Genomic DNA, 15,375 nt, shown 5'->3' with positions numbered 1-15,375 from the left:
CTCCAGAGGATTGCTCCTTGCACTTAATATCCTTAATCCCTGCCCAGTCTTTTACATTTTGCTGCATTTTTAAGATCTTTAACTGTCAAAGAAATCACCAGTTCTCTGGACAGAAAGGTAAGGAGAGCTGTGTAAATACATTTACAACTAATCTCCTCCTACCAAGAACTGCAGCACCTTGTGGTATTTTGCTAGGGATCTTTGATACGGTTTTGAAGAAAGCATCGAAGTATTTACCAAGGCTTGATGCTCTCATTTAGCTCTACTTTGCTTTTCTGGTTAATACAGAAAGCTAACATAAACTCCAGCTGCTCAGTGTATCACAAGCCCTTGTAAAGAACACATAAATGGACACTTGCCTAAATTAAACAGCAACCATGTGGTGGTCTGCACTGAGTGAATGTGATGTGTTTATGAACAGCACTTTCTAAAATACACTCTACCTCTCCAACTTTTAATAATATTTAACTTATCTCTTTCTTTCAACAAAAACTATTTAGGTAAAACAATATAGGAATGATCATCATGTTCCAAACACTAATGAATCTTTCTGGGAGGTCACCTACCATACAAGCAACATGTAGCCACACAGCAACTATTCAACCTGCAGCAGTGATGAAGAACTACATTCCTTACAAAAATAGCTTAAGCTTATTAAGTCTTTGAACTATTTTTAAGACTTAAAAAACAACAAGAAGTCAGACAAAGGTTGATACCAGTAAACAACTATCAATAAAGAAATAGAGAACGTGGGTTGTGTGCACTGTCTGCCTTGGGGGAAAATGAAGGAGCTTCACAGGGTGCTCTGCATCTGCAGAGTTCTCTGCAGTTCCACTGGGGCTTTTGGCATGGTAATAGGCATATTTAAGTCTCTGAACTTTTCCACTGGATTCAATGCAAACACACACGTGTAACGAGCTCTGCCTGATTGCATCTCATGGGCAAACCCATTTTTATAGGTGTTCATTTCCTACTGGAGTCATTTGAGTGCTCTTGCAGGTTTATAGTTTCCAGCCATCTCTATTTAAATCTCTTCTACATTCTATGGAAATTATTGCTCTATTACACTACCTCAGAATGATAAATATATAAAACATATTCAATATGTAATATTATATAATTAAAAAATCAAAACAACTGAGTTTGAGTAAAAAGCAGCCTTTAAGGAGATAACCTTACAATACAATACTTCATATACAGACTTCTGCTGAAGAAAGACATATTTCACAATTACCTATATCTGTACTTCCTTGACTAACCTCAAATATACTTATAAAATAATTAAGTTTTGGAAATAAATCCAAGCCCCTGGTCCTCCCTGGGCTTCCTATCAAAATCACAAATCCCTGATACTGTTTAAAAGCAAGACTCATCTTTAAATGGATTATTAAGTTATTGATTAAACCCAGACACTTCAACTTCCCAGAAATTACAATCTTTAAAGTGCACGCTTTTTCAAAGACACGTAGAAAAAAAATTTTCCCAGATTCTATCTGTAGTTTCCCATGTGATGGCTTCCAAGCCACTACACAATCAGTTTCTTTTCCTGTCTTGAGAACATGTTTTATTTTGATGGCACTTTTATTTGTTGTTTTAAAATTTTAAACAGTGGCAATAAAACTAATTATTTTTAGTTTATTGAAGAATAAGAACTCAGCTACCCAAATGCACGACATCTTAATTAGTTAGGAACGGAGAGCAGTAGCCTAAATAAAAATCTCACAGCTGAATGAACTCACATTTGGTATGCAAATAATTTTATATGTGACCAATATGGCAAACTACTCATAAATCAGAAAACTAAAATTATACATCAATGCCCAGAAGAACAGCACTAAGAATTTTATATCATAAATCTCATCTCCTGAGAATGTCTCTGTCATCCTTCCTCCATTTCCAGTCTCTTTCCAGAGATGTTTTCCCTGAGTACCATAAGCCATCAAAGCCCTGAAATAGCCATGCAAAGATGTTGTGACAGACCTTTTTGTAAGTACTAACTAAACCAAAAGTAGGAGTACACTTATATATGCAAATACAAAGAGTGATTATCTTGTTTTAAGCCTCCTGAATGAATTCCTTTAATTCAGAAGAATTATTCATTTTATAGGGTTGAAAGCTGAGGCAGGCCATTTGAGCTTTAGCAGTGACACTGCCCTGACTAAACGCCAGTGCTTACAAAGCAGCCATCTGTATCTCAGCTAGTTGCCCTAGGCTCAACGCACAGTCAATGGAGAAATTTAGGCTTCCTAAAATAGATGTCTAGAATAGATCAGATTAATCACATCCTAGAGAAGCCAATTTGTATCCCCTGATTGTACTGAAAGTCTGCTGGGGAGGAGCTCAGCTGTAGACCTGCTCTGCCATGCGAGGCTCAAGTGAGAATGCGTCGCACTCTAAGTGCCTATCAGCTTTCATATGCCTTTCATTTGGAAATCTGATCCCATGTTTACTGAAATGAAAGTGAAAACAGCTTTCTCATTACAGTAACATATTTAAATATACTTAGAAGGTTGTTTAGTGATAGGTTAACACTCACATATATTTACTTGTGCTATGGTTATTTATCATTTTCATGTCAGATTTTAACCGCGCTTAACCAGATTTGCTGAGAAGGGAAGTGAGAGAAATATGTAGACTTGCATTTTCTGAAGAACCTATTCACTGGCACCCCAGAGAGCCACCGTGGAGATCCCATAGAGCCTCCTCAGTTTCAGATTCACTCAGCATTCAATGAGGCTGCTGTTAAAAGCACCAGGGACAGGCAGGACTTGTGAACATATGATGACACTTAGTTTCATATTCCCATTTTTTCAACAGATGGTTTGAGTGAGTGCTTTTCTTAGTGCCTTGCAAGTATCAATAGTTGAGTCCTAATTTAGATGTGAATAGATTAAAACAAACTGTTTATCTTCAGTTAAGAAGCACATTTCCAAATGCTAATCTTCAAAATTAGCAAATGTAACATAACTTCATAAAAAATGCATTCTTATTTCACTTTAACTTTGCCTTCCTCGAGTCACAGACTCATCATGGTCTTTTTCTCCATGCCTCAAAACCGGTGTGAAAAACATAACAGATGTGATGGATAAATGAAAGATTTCATACCACTGTCCTAAGAAAAGGGAGGACAGAAAGAAAGCATTTTTGGCTCATAGCTGACACCCATCTATCAAGAACAGCAAACATGACAGGCCACCACAAACATAATGAAAACGGTTTTAACAAACAGCATGCCCACTCCCTCAAGTCCCACAGATAAGCAGAGCCTGCACTGCACTCAGTCCCTTTGCTTTTCCTACCTACCAACACCAATACCAGTTCAGCCGTAGCAGTTTAGTTCCAGAGTACGCTGAATAATGCAGTTAAATATTCCTTTACTACCCCTCTGGATCCCACTATCTACACCTGATTTAGATAATCATCTTATTTCATTAATCTTGTTACTGTTTGCAATCATCCATATCTTTAATCAATGTCCAAGTTGGTTGCCTTCTGTTTCACTTTGCCTTTGGTTGCACATGTCAAGTTGCATTCTGTCTTTGAGGGACGGTGAATGAAAGTAATCTGAAATGAAATCCCCTACATAGTTTCTACCCATGGTCCTCTGATAAGAAAGCAGACCCAAACAAGTCCCCATCAGCAAGATTCTGTATTGAGGGACTGAAAATCTCCATGATGGAACACCTTGGTCTCATTTCTTACAATGTGGACACTTGCTCACCATTTGTCTTCTAAAGCAATTTGTCAGGATACTGACCCTATCCGAAACTCATCACACGTGAAAATTAACAACAGACACAGGTACTCAATCAAAGAGTGAGGCAAGGCTTAAAAAAAAAAAAAAAAAAAAAAGGATGGCAAAAGTCATACATGGAAGATAGGGTACCATTCAGATGTGGATCCAAAACATCTCCAGTGTGGGGTAGACCGTTGCTCAAGAACACGCGTAAGCATAAACTATAACTAGCATGGTTGTTTTGGAGTAGGATATTTTCAAGTGAAGTGTGCAGACAAACCAGTGTAATGTTTTTCAAGGCCAGCAGATATATCATCATCTCTGGACTTGCAGCTAGATTAAGGTCATTCTATGTTGCTAAGTGCCCCGTAAGAGTAGATGCTGACTGATGATCATTTGGAAAAGCAGCTATCAGTCACAATCAATACATCATTCTAAATCTTCCCTTCAGAAGTTACTATTTTTAATGTGGAAAATGACACCCATCTGACCTAACAAGTAAAAATCCTATAATAACTATGTAACAAAAGAGCCGTGGCACATTACTTAGCCAGAACACACAGCTCTTGAGTGATTCTGAAAATAGATGCACATATGAAAAAAGTAGAAAAAAACCCTCTGGGAAGATAAAGAAGCTAGGGTAATAGGAAACTACCCAAATTAATCCACTTGCTAGTCTTAATACACATTTTACAGTTGTTTTGCTAGCTTAATAATGCTATTTCTTAGCCCTCACACTGAGCAGATGGGATGCAGCTCTCTCCGATCCTTAAATTAGAAACCATGCAACTTTATGCTGACAAAATGTTTAATCATCTAGGACACAAAGTCTACTGTCAGAATTTGAATTCAGTGACATAATTCCATGGTGTGATCAGATAAAGAAAGGAAAATAATGGGATTTTCAAAGGCCTAGATTCTAGTAATATTTGTTACTAGTAACAAGCTGGTAGACAAGCAGAATGAAAACAAGATAATGGCAGCAGACAATGAAAATTCTCAATTCTCTCCACTCAAAGGGCTCTCTGCTGGTGTTCAGGGTTTCCCAGCAGTCCTACTATTAGGGTCCCAAATCGCTGATCTTTCTGGTATTAGTTAATGACAAAAATTCACTTGCCTACAAGCAGACAAAAAGTTATTGTTGACAAGAATGTTAATTCTTAAGCTTAGGAAGGAGAAGGCATCACCTGGTTGTAATGCCAAATTTAAAACTAAATAAAATTATTTAATTCTGTATTGGGCTTATTACAGTATAAACAATAATTCCATAAGAAAATGCACTTTACATCTGAAATCAGCAAGCAACGAACATTTATTTTTCCAGGTGGCCTTTATTAATTCTGTACTTAACAGTTTGAAATGGCATTTTCCCCTTCTGCTTTGGACAACTTCCACTGGTGTATGTGAAGTTTCCTCCTTGCAAAAATCTCACCAGGAAGAAATTCTCACTTTAATAAAGAAACAGTGGCAAAAGGAATTAAATATTTTCCTAGGCAGGCTTACCTCTTATGGTCCAACCACTACAATTTTGGAGAATTATGCCTCTAATAACAATTTCTCCAATCCAAGCAGAAACCTTCTTGCCATGCCCTTTGTCTGCTTTTATGCAGTTACACCCTGGCAACTCTCATCACAAGGTGCAGTTGCTCAATATTACTTTTATATTACTGAACTATACAAAAATGCTCTTTATTACTGATTGTAACAAAACAACCCCGTGAAGTGCTATGGTACACACAGAGCCATGCCTCATTCCACCCCTCCTCGAGCTGGTAAGAGCCCTCTGGAATTACACATGTACTTTTGTTGCTTCATTGCACTGTGTGAAGCTGAACAGACTAGGGGAAGGATTATTTCGGCATGAACTGAACTGATCCAGGATGGTGAGCTCTTACAGCTGACCCTGGGGAAGGCAATCAAAGAGAAGGGCACGTTTGTGTGGAGGGACTCAGTACATCCCATGTCAGTGAGAAAACCTGCACAGCTTTTCTCAACCAGCCCACTGGAGAAGGGCAGAGTCTGCAATTTCAACAGCAAACAGCAGAGCATCGAGTGGCACCACTCCTGTAAGGAGTGTAAACAGCAGGGGAGATGTTTGCTGCAGACTGCTTGGCACAAGGGGCAGGTGAGGCAACCCCTGCAAACTGCAGCTCAAAGGCACTGCAGGAAAAGGTCTTAGGAATCTAACGCCTAGCAATATGTCAGAAAGGTTTCCAGGAAAAGTAAATAAAAGCTTGTGTACCCCAGAATTTAGGAGTGTTCCGAAACTCACTACCATTGCAAGAGTTAAAGAGAAAGCTTCAAAAGCAGGGGTGACAATACAAATAAATGGAAAAGATGCTAAAGGATTCTTACATGCTTCTCTCTTTCCCTTGCACTTCATTAGAGAAGACTGTGGAAGATTTGTACTGAAATCTCAGGAGTCCTGAGGGACTAGCAGGGCCAATGGGAGAGGTGACCAGTGTACCAAAATCCTTACAACTTCATTATGCATTTCTCTCAAGCATTAAGGCAGCCTGTTGGTTCTCTCCTTCCCTTTGCACCCTGAACATCTGCCATTTCCAGTTCCTACTGCTCGTCCAATTTCATGAAGTCATTAGATTTTAATGAGTTATTGACATATAAAGAGCTGCTCTAAGGTATCAAGTGCTTTACAAGTCACTGATGACAACTTGCTAGAAGGGCAGTGCTTCTGCTCCCTATGCATAGCTCAAACTAGGGCTTGAGCAAGGGCATATTCCTGCACATTTGGTCCTGGCTGAGGATGGGCCATCCAAGTGATGCCTCCTGACCAAGAACTACTCCACAATCACACCTTGGAGAGCAGCATAATTTCACAGATCTTTACTTTTACATTATTTACGTGTAGGTCTTGCTCTGGGCTGTTCAGATGCTGTCTCACAGAGGGAAACACTCAGACCTCAGTAGGAAACAGCCCTTCCCTACAGCAATGTGCAGGGAAAGGGCTGGACCTGTTCACAAACACCGCTTCCAAGTTACCTCCCTGAAGCAAAAGAAGAACTTAACTACTGTCAGTGCGAAGACTGAGACTACTGAAACACTGACACCAAGCTAAGGTTTGATCCCTATTTGGCTAAGTACTTTTTCTTTATTTGGTTGTTTTTCTTTAAAGCTGGCAAAAAACCCAGAACAGCTGGGTTTTTTGTAAAAGCTGGTATGTCAGGAAACCTAGCCCAAATTACCCCAAGTCTTGATGATGCATTTCACCCTTTGCTACCATAGAATACAATAAACTTCAGGGCAATCTGAGTTTGCACTTATATCCTGGAGCCTGTAGGTGTGCTGACCATAAACCAGACAGGAATCTCAAGTGCAAGAACAGCAGAGCTAGTTCATAATGCTTTAAAAGATGTTATTGTGGTAGGAAAAAAAAAAGTTTTGCAGGACTTAAAAAGGGTTGAGTAAGTCCAGAAATCCCCAAACAACAAAATTCTTCAAGAAAACTTTTGCTTTCCTTTGAATCTAATCAGTATTTTAGTTGCTTCTTTGGGACAGTCAGTCATTTGGGCCTTCTGCACACATATCTACTTGCCCTCGAGTTGTAGAGAGAGCTACTGTTTAAGAAGAGCCTTCACCACAACTTATTTTTTACACTCAGACCACTTTTAAAAGTTACATAGTTGGACTATAAGCAAGAGGACAGAAAAATGAAAGATCTTAAAAAAATGAGGTCACAGCAGGGACAGCTCTCAGCAAGATTTTCCACATATGCAAAATCCAGGCTCAGTGATTTGCAAACAACAATAAAGAGGAAGATCCAAAGGGATGTGAAGGAAATTGCAGTGTTGAAAGGCTGGGAGGCTCAGTCATTGCTGACAAACAGACAGGAACAGTAGTCACTTGGAGACTAATGGAAACTTGAGTCAGACTAAAATCAACTGATGCATTTTTGAGCCTTGTTGAATACAGTTTGCTCCAGATTAGCTCTGGAATAATGCTCAGGATGTGGCTGTCACAAGGGGGAATGTGTCTTGATGGCCACAAGCTGCAGGAGCAGAGGCTGGTGGGTGCTGAGTTGCACTCAATCCCACTGCCCATGTCACTGACAAAAATGTTAAACAAGACTGGTCGCAAAACCAAGCTCTGGGGAACAGCACTCGTCATTCATTTACTTAAAGTGTAGTGCTTGCATAAACACTTTTCTAGGCTCCAGGGAAAGAAGACCAAGAAGCTGAAAAAAGCAAACCAAGGACAGTAGAAAGTCCCAGAGAAGATGAAAAGTTCACAAGCCACAGGAACAGACAAATTTTCCCAGAGAGAGAACAACTCTTCCTTTCCCCAGAGGACACTTGTTTTGTTTATCTGAGGTTTTTGGTGTGTACTTTCAGCTGTCTGCATGTTTGGGGACTTGTTTTCATTAATTTCTGAAGTGAGAGACTAAGGGGTTTTTTTATTTGGGTTTGTTTTTTTAAGGTCTCCAACTGCTTTTTTTTTATTCCTTTTAAATGAAACCTTACTTGTTAAATATCCCCTTTTTCAGCAGAAATAGCTAACCTTGGAAATAGGATTGTTTTTGTAACCAGGTGGGGTCCCACCCATCTGCACTCAGCATTATTCATACTGGCCCTCATCCAGAATTTTCCCCAAGACTCTTCAGGGTGGATTTCATTCCTGTTAAGCTCAAAACAAAATGCTGTGGCCTGACCTAGCCCCTTGTCTCCTCTCAGCTCTCCTGGTTCTTCCTGAAGGACCCACCATGCACCGATCACTCCCCTCTAAGGAGACTCACAGCTTTTCATGGTCCTAATGGCAAACACATGGTGCAGACAGAAGGAGAAGAGTTCTGTACATTCTCAGAAGCTCCTCAGTCTGAATACTTTTTCCCCCTTCCAAGAACCAGATCTTTTAATTTTCCAAAGGGTAATCTTTCGATAATGCTATGTATTAAGAGAGCTGAGAATCACTGAGCTTCCTAACATTTTCAGATATTTACTTTCTTCAGCCTGATCTCTTACAGCCAGTGACAACTCCAGTATTTCACTCCATTCCCTAGCATGGCCTGCACTACATGAATAAATCCCACTCTCCAAGGGGCAATTTCTTTCTGTTTGATCCATGCTAAGATGCAGCAGCAGAACAGCAGACTGGTCCCTCTGCAGCTCAGCTCCCAGCCACCACTGCCCTGGTGACACTCAGCAGCCCTGCTCCTTAACTCATCCCTCTGCCTTTTGCATTATCTCTCCCGTTTTCAACTCCTGCCATTTTATTACTTCCTCATTGTGGCCCACCTTGTTTTCAGGGCTGAAACCACGTCTTTTGGTTTGGTCTGACCCACAGCAGGCAGCCAGCTGGTTTGCTGCATCCTCATGAAGCAGGAGCCCCCAAACAATGACACAGGACTCAGCATCTCAGATCAATCCCTGCTGGCAGCTTTCCCTCTCCTCCTCATCCTGCTGCTGAAATGGGAGTGCTTATGGCTTTGGACTCTTAAAACCTCTCTACCAAGTGTTTGTGCAGCTGTGGTGCCTGGCTGCTGGAACCAGAAGATGGACAACATGCAGTTTTGGGCAGGCTCCTTGTCCCCCAGGTTTGCTGGTCTGTGGGGCAGGGACCGAGCACTGCAGTGCCAGTGCAGGGACTGCCCAGTGCCAGGGCAGCAGCTGGGGCTATAAAGGCTGTCAAATTGACACAGCACACACTGAGGAAACACACTAAAGTAATTATTTCCATAACCAGCTAGCCAGCTCATGTGATTTCTTTTTTCCTGATAGAGTAGATAATCTTTTGCTAAATGTATTTCACATTTTATGTGCATTGTCCTTCCACCTGCTATTGCCCATTTCATATGGCAGTTCAGACTCCCTTGCCCCGATGTGGTACCAAGATGGTACCAGATGGCTTCTGCCAAGACCTGGCTGGTTAAAAACCAGAGAAATCACAGATCACACCCTGCTGTTGGCTGTCAACATTAACAGTTTATTTATTAGCAATTAGCCATTTTTCTCAGAAAACCTGTGTGACAAGGGCAGCTCTAACATATCACCTACACATATACACACAGTTTATTTATCTACCTACATATTCATTTGTATATAACACATATACACACAAACATGTCACCATGAAGGCAGCTAGAATTACACATACAGCGATTCTGCCTGTCCCCATTGCCTCTTGCTCTCCCATCGACCTGTCAGCAAGGACTGTGCCTGCAAGCAAGTCAGGCACAAAGTGACAACCTGTCAACCTGTCACTGTACTGAGCCCAGGAAAGGAAAGCCAGAAAGTTTTATCTATTGCACATGGCAAGAAAAAGAGAGAAAAGGAATTTGAAAACTGCAGTGAACTTTGTGTAACAATGAAAAAACATAAGCCTACAAAATGTTTTAAATTTTAGTAAAACTCCATAACCAGACCAAGATCAATAGCAAAAATCAACCAACCAAACAGAAAACAAACCAGCCACTTCCAGGGTGTTAATAATGTTTTGCATGCTGAAAAGGGAGATGTTTCAGCTGATCAGCTGACCTTGGCTGCTACATTATGAACTTGCCTCTGGAAGAGACCTGGAGGAGCCTGCAAAGGCACACATGATCCCACAAAAATCCAAAAACAAAACACCCAAAAAAACCAAACCAAAACAAAAAAAAAACACCAAAAAAACCACCACCACCACCAAAAAAACCCCCCACACCACCACCACCCAAGCAAACTACTTAATCTGAGAAAGCTATGTTATTTCATATAAGAATCAGAGAAGTCTGAAAACTTATTTATTCTATAACATTTACCTGTGTAGAAAACACCCAAATTAATTGAACTACATAAATTCCTTTGTAAAAATAATGCTGAGGATTAGAATGGGACTGAAGAGCATCACCTGAGAAAGGCTGAAGCCGCAAATGCTTGTGAATGAGTTGCCAGTGCCACTGAAATATAGTGAAAGTGTCATCCACTGCTTTACAACCATCATCTTTTATTAACCAGCCCAACAGCACACAGCAAAAATAGAAATCTGCCTACAAAATTGGCACATATGGGAAAAGCTCACTCCTGGTTGTTTTATTTTAAACAAACCCTACAGTAGCTGCCATTGTTTGTTTGTTTTTCCCCCCAGACTAGACAGCATGTGGCTTATGAGCCACACTGATAGATGTGATAAAGCTCCTGCCAGATCTGATTGATGACGGCACTAGGAAATGCTGTGAAGGTCACAGTGTAATTCTCTCTTTGCAGCTGCTCCTGGCAAAAATGGTACAGGAAAATAAAATCTGGATCCGCTAATTGCTAATAACAGGGAAATTCTGTCCTTGCCTTGTCTTCTCCTCTCTTCCAATTTCTAACAGGAATGCCATAAGCATGTGCAACTGATGAGAGACCAGATAAGTTTCAAACAGATACTTAAACATCCTTTAATGGACAAAAAAAAAAAAAAATCTATCTACAGCAACTGTCCAAATATTGAGCCTTTATACTTTGAAGACAGTGCAGAGTAGTTCAGCATGAAAGCTGCATATGAAAGAGCTTTTACTATTTGCTCTTCTGCAGAAGTGAGATAACATACCACTACATATTCCCTGTGAAGGAGTGCTATCTCTGATAATGTGAATATATGAACTAAGCTCCTTTCCCAAAGTCTATCCATTTTAAATGAACAAGGCAAGCACACTCACTGGAAGTGGCTACTAGCAAGCCAGAGCATCAGTCAGTCAAGGGGGACACCAAAATCCTCTTTACCATAAATGTTAAGATGTGATGAGGACACTGATAAAAGACTTTGGGGAATTCATAAGCATGATATAATGACAGTCCCCTAATGAATAATATATATATTCAGCGCAACTCATAGCAATTACTTCACATACAGCATTATATTTCTTGGGGGTAAGATGTTGTTATCTTTGAGACATCAGCTACATTACAGATTAAATTTGAAACCACTTGCGTACACTTTTCTGGCACTATTAATGGATGGAAATATTTTTATTCAGCATTTTGTAGTAACAAAGATTTTGGCACAATATGGCCATTACCAACATCTGTCTTAGAGAAAGATAGTCTTTATCACTCAGCTCAAAACTACATAATGGCAGAGAGATGTTGGCAGCAGAAATCCCCCAGATAGTAAAATAATCCCACCACTATGTCACCATAAAAGGAATAATACATTGGGCTAGGTTTTCTCTCTTTTTCAGTTTAGGAAAGAGGTTTATAAAAGACAGGCCTATCAGTCTGCTCCTTTTACTGCCAAACATACACCATCAATTTTTAAAATACCAATACATGTAAAGGGCGGTATCTATACATGATCCAACTGATTTAGGGGTTTCTCTCCTAGATTTCTTGATGAACGCTGGCAAAATATACAATAGACATTGATTTATCCTTTTCACAGCTTCCTGCATTCTCCAAGGCATACTCTAAGACAGGTAACCACCAGCAGCTCATTTGGGCATTGCTGTGTTAAGGATGCTCAGCACTTTGGCAGTCAAACCTTACTGTGCACACTAAACCACGACTGACTTTTTGCTCGGATGGCAAAGGGAAAAGTGCTGCCAGTAGTGCCATCAGGTTTTATTCTCTTGCCATATCTCTGGAAAATAGAGATTATGTCCCACAAGACTGTTACCTGCTATGAGATATCCCCCACTGCATGAACCCAACTTATGTTCCTGCAATGCTGTTCATTACCATTACTCACAGCACCACGTTTTTTATGACCTGGAGAGTTAAGAGTTAACTTCTGATCAGAATATCAGAGAATCGTTTGGGTTAGAAGGGACCTTAAAGATCATCTAGTAGAGTAAGAGCAATCTAATCTACACAGAGTGTGTTAGAGCACTGATGCACTACAGACGGCAGACCTTCCTGTGTGCATAGACAGGTTGGTGCAGTGAGACAGTGGTGCTGGTGTAACCCTGCACTCAGAGCTCAGGGTCACCCCCGAGCCACTGCAGCCACGTGTCTTCCTACCTGCTCATACTCTGTGGACAGACTGTTCTCAGGATCCCTTTGTGCAGACACTCCCCAGAAAGACATCTGGTATGGTCTTGAAAACTTAAATTGCTCCAAGGTCACCTTAGGGTACTTCATAGTAGGAAAACTAATTCCTAAAATTCCTCCTAGACAACCCTTATAGATGGAGGAGAACATTCAAGATCTGGCTTTTTCAGTCCTTCACTAAGGGCTCAGAATTCACAGAACCTGCATTCCTCTGGCTGACTTCCACATTTCTATTACTCATGTTGGGTCTGACTACTAAGAGTTCAACTGTGAGCTTAATAACACTTTACATTAGAAGTATATTAATCTGGAATAATACCTACTGAGTGTGTAACAGAGCCACCCGCCCAGACCAGACAGATACCAAGTGAAACACTATTTGTCAATGAAGTGATGAGTCAGGGAAGTCAGAACCATACCAGTAGCTAGGTGTCATTCACATCTAAAACCAGTTGAACTGCATAGCTGGAAGGGATGCCTAACTTTTTTGAAAAATTGCCACAGTACACTTTACTGTCACTAGCCCACAATAGCATAGAGCAGACTAAACTGTACAGAAGTTTGGAGGGGCAAGTCATTGCATCCCACCTCAGCAGGAGATCTCCTGCAAATGAATATAAAGTACATCCCTTCCTCCTCCTCGACCCCTCCTCACCAAACAAAGACCACAGCTTTGAACAAAGAGGTTAACCAGGCGGGCTCCTGGATACCACACTCCCACTGACTGACCTATCAGACACAAAACTTCTGCAAATGGATGGAAATTAAATCGGTGGACTCCAGATAGCATCAACCAGCCCTGAACCCGGCTCTTTGTTCTGAGGCAATGTCACAAGGGAGACGGCAGCAGCAGCAAGGCAAGACAATTCCTGGTCTTACAGCAAGTTGTCTTTGCACCACTGAAAGCAATGACACAATCAGTCATACGTGTACCAAATACAGCCTGTCCCACTGAGACTTCGATATTTGATTTTGGGTTTAATGTCTCAGACATTATCTCTTAAACTCTCAGAGCTTTGGGAGAGGAAAAGGAAAATCATCCTTAACTAAGACTGTAAATTTTAAAACAGTGTGAGTGGTTGATCTATTGAAGTCTTGTATTTTACCCCCTTCCTCGCTGGCACATTTTGCTTCAATACAAAATTTCAACCCCACAGACCTTCAAAATCCCTTCATGTAAAAATCTGCCCAAGACACAGGAACAAACGTAACACTTTGTCTTTTGATGACGAATTTCCTAGGAAACACCAAACAGTGCCACATATCACCTAAGGCAGTGAGTATCTGCTCATTGTTCTGTTTGCCGGCTTGTCACTGCAATCACTGGCTGACACACAAAGAAAACTGTAGATTCTTCTTTTTCAAATCCATTTCAGAGTCTTCTTAAACCCATGTGGTGCCCCTACAGCCCCAGAAACACAGGATGCTCTCCCTCTGGCTCTAGTGTACCATTTGCTCTTCTTTTACACCAGTTCTAAAAGGAAAAATGGTTTATGCAAAACAAGAGAGCAATTGTGCAGTTCTTCCCATGGAAACCACCAGGAGGCATAAGGGATGACGGAAGGGCACCGAGTGCCCATACAGGAGGGCACTGATGGACAGATCCATCTGGCTGCCGAGCTGTTCTCTTGTGCCCCTGCACCGACCATTCTCAGAAAGGCACACAAAAAAAAGGTTCATAATGCTATTATTCTCATGAATGAACAGAGTGGCCCTGTAACACTTGGAGCGAACAGTAGCAGAGCACCTGCAAGGGCGAGACACTAGTTATGGAATAACCATTAATTGTTATGGATACCTCTGAGAATTGAACCGAGCCGTGCCATGACATTTTTTCCCCATGGAACAAAACAAAGAGCTGCAAAAAGAACAGCAGAATCTGTCGTCTTGAGAAGCCCTGGACTGAAGCACATTATTTAATTGGATTTCTCTGGCTTTGAGATTTATCATTTCATAGTTGGATCTCAGCCTCAAACTTCAGTAATACAACAGACAGAACAGACACAGGCACATCAAGCGTTTGCATCACACTGATCATAAAGGATCCAGAGGAGACATGAGATAAATACTTCTCTGTTTCTCGCATGTGCCTTGTGTCGCCGTGCAGAGTGTGCGTTTACTCAGCTGCTCTGTCCTTTAGGGCAGGTGAATGCCTGGGTTGCCGAGGGATGCCTGTCTGAATCCACTCACTTCCTGCCACTCCGCAGCTTTCAGCTTATGGAGCGTCTCCTGCTTCTGGCCCTTTATCTGGCTCTTTTGCCGCCCATTATTTTCCTACCGCCTAAATCTTTGGCAAGTTTCCTCTAGACAAGACACATACGGCGCGTAGAACCGACCAACTCGAGTTTCCAAAAAACCTCTCAGTGGAAGAAATCGAACCACGTCGCTGTGACCTGTCCCCCTCAGCCTCCAATGGCAGGCTGCTCCTCAGCTCGAACCTCCGTTCAACAGGAAACCGAGGAGGGGGTCGGCCCGGGAGGCCAGCGGGATGGATCTGGAAAGATGGTTCTGTTCGCCTTTGCCCTGACTGACTCCAGGACCGTAACATGATGCAATCTCTGGGCTGTGATGAAACAGGATCAAATGGCCAAGCCTGCAGGGAGACCACCTCTGCCCACCCCAAAAGGCAGAAAATAAGGAAGCTCGCAGTGGTACAAAGCAGCAGCGCGGCTGCCT

At 41.4% G+C, this 15,375-nt stretch overlaps 1 protein-coding gene across 1 annotated transcript in view; it reads right to left on the bottom strand.

The window, feature by feature from the left end:
- Nucleotides 1-15,375, bottom strand: part of AFAP1 (actin filament associated protein 1) — a 110,338-nt gene that overhangs the window by 94,508 nt on the left and 455 nt on the right. The gene's annotated exons all lie outside the window — the stretch shown is intronic.

Source organism: Sylvia atricapilla, chromosome 4, assembly GCF_009819655.1.
Source record: "Sylvia atricapilla isolate bSylAtr1 chromosome 4, bSylAtr1.pri, whole genome shotgun sequence".
Lineage (NCBI taxonomy): Eukaryota > Metazoa > Chordata > Aves > Passeriformes > Sylviidae > Sylvia > Sylvia atricapilla.
This window is presented reverse-complemented; position numbering and strand designations above follow the sequence as displayed.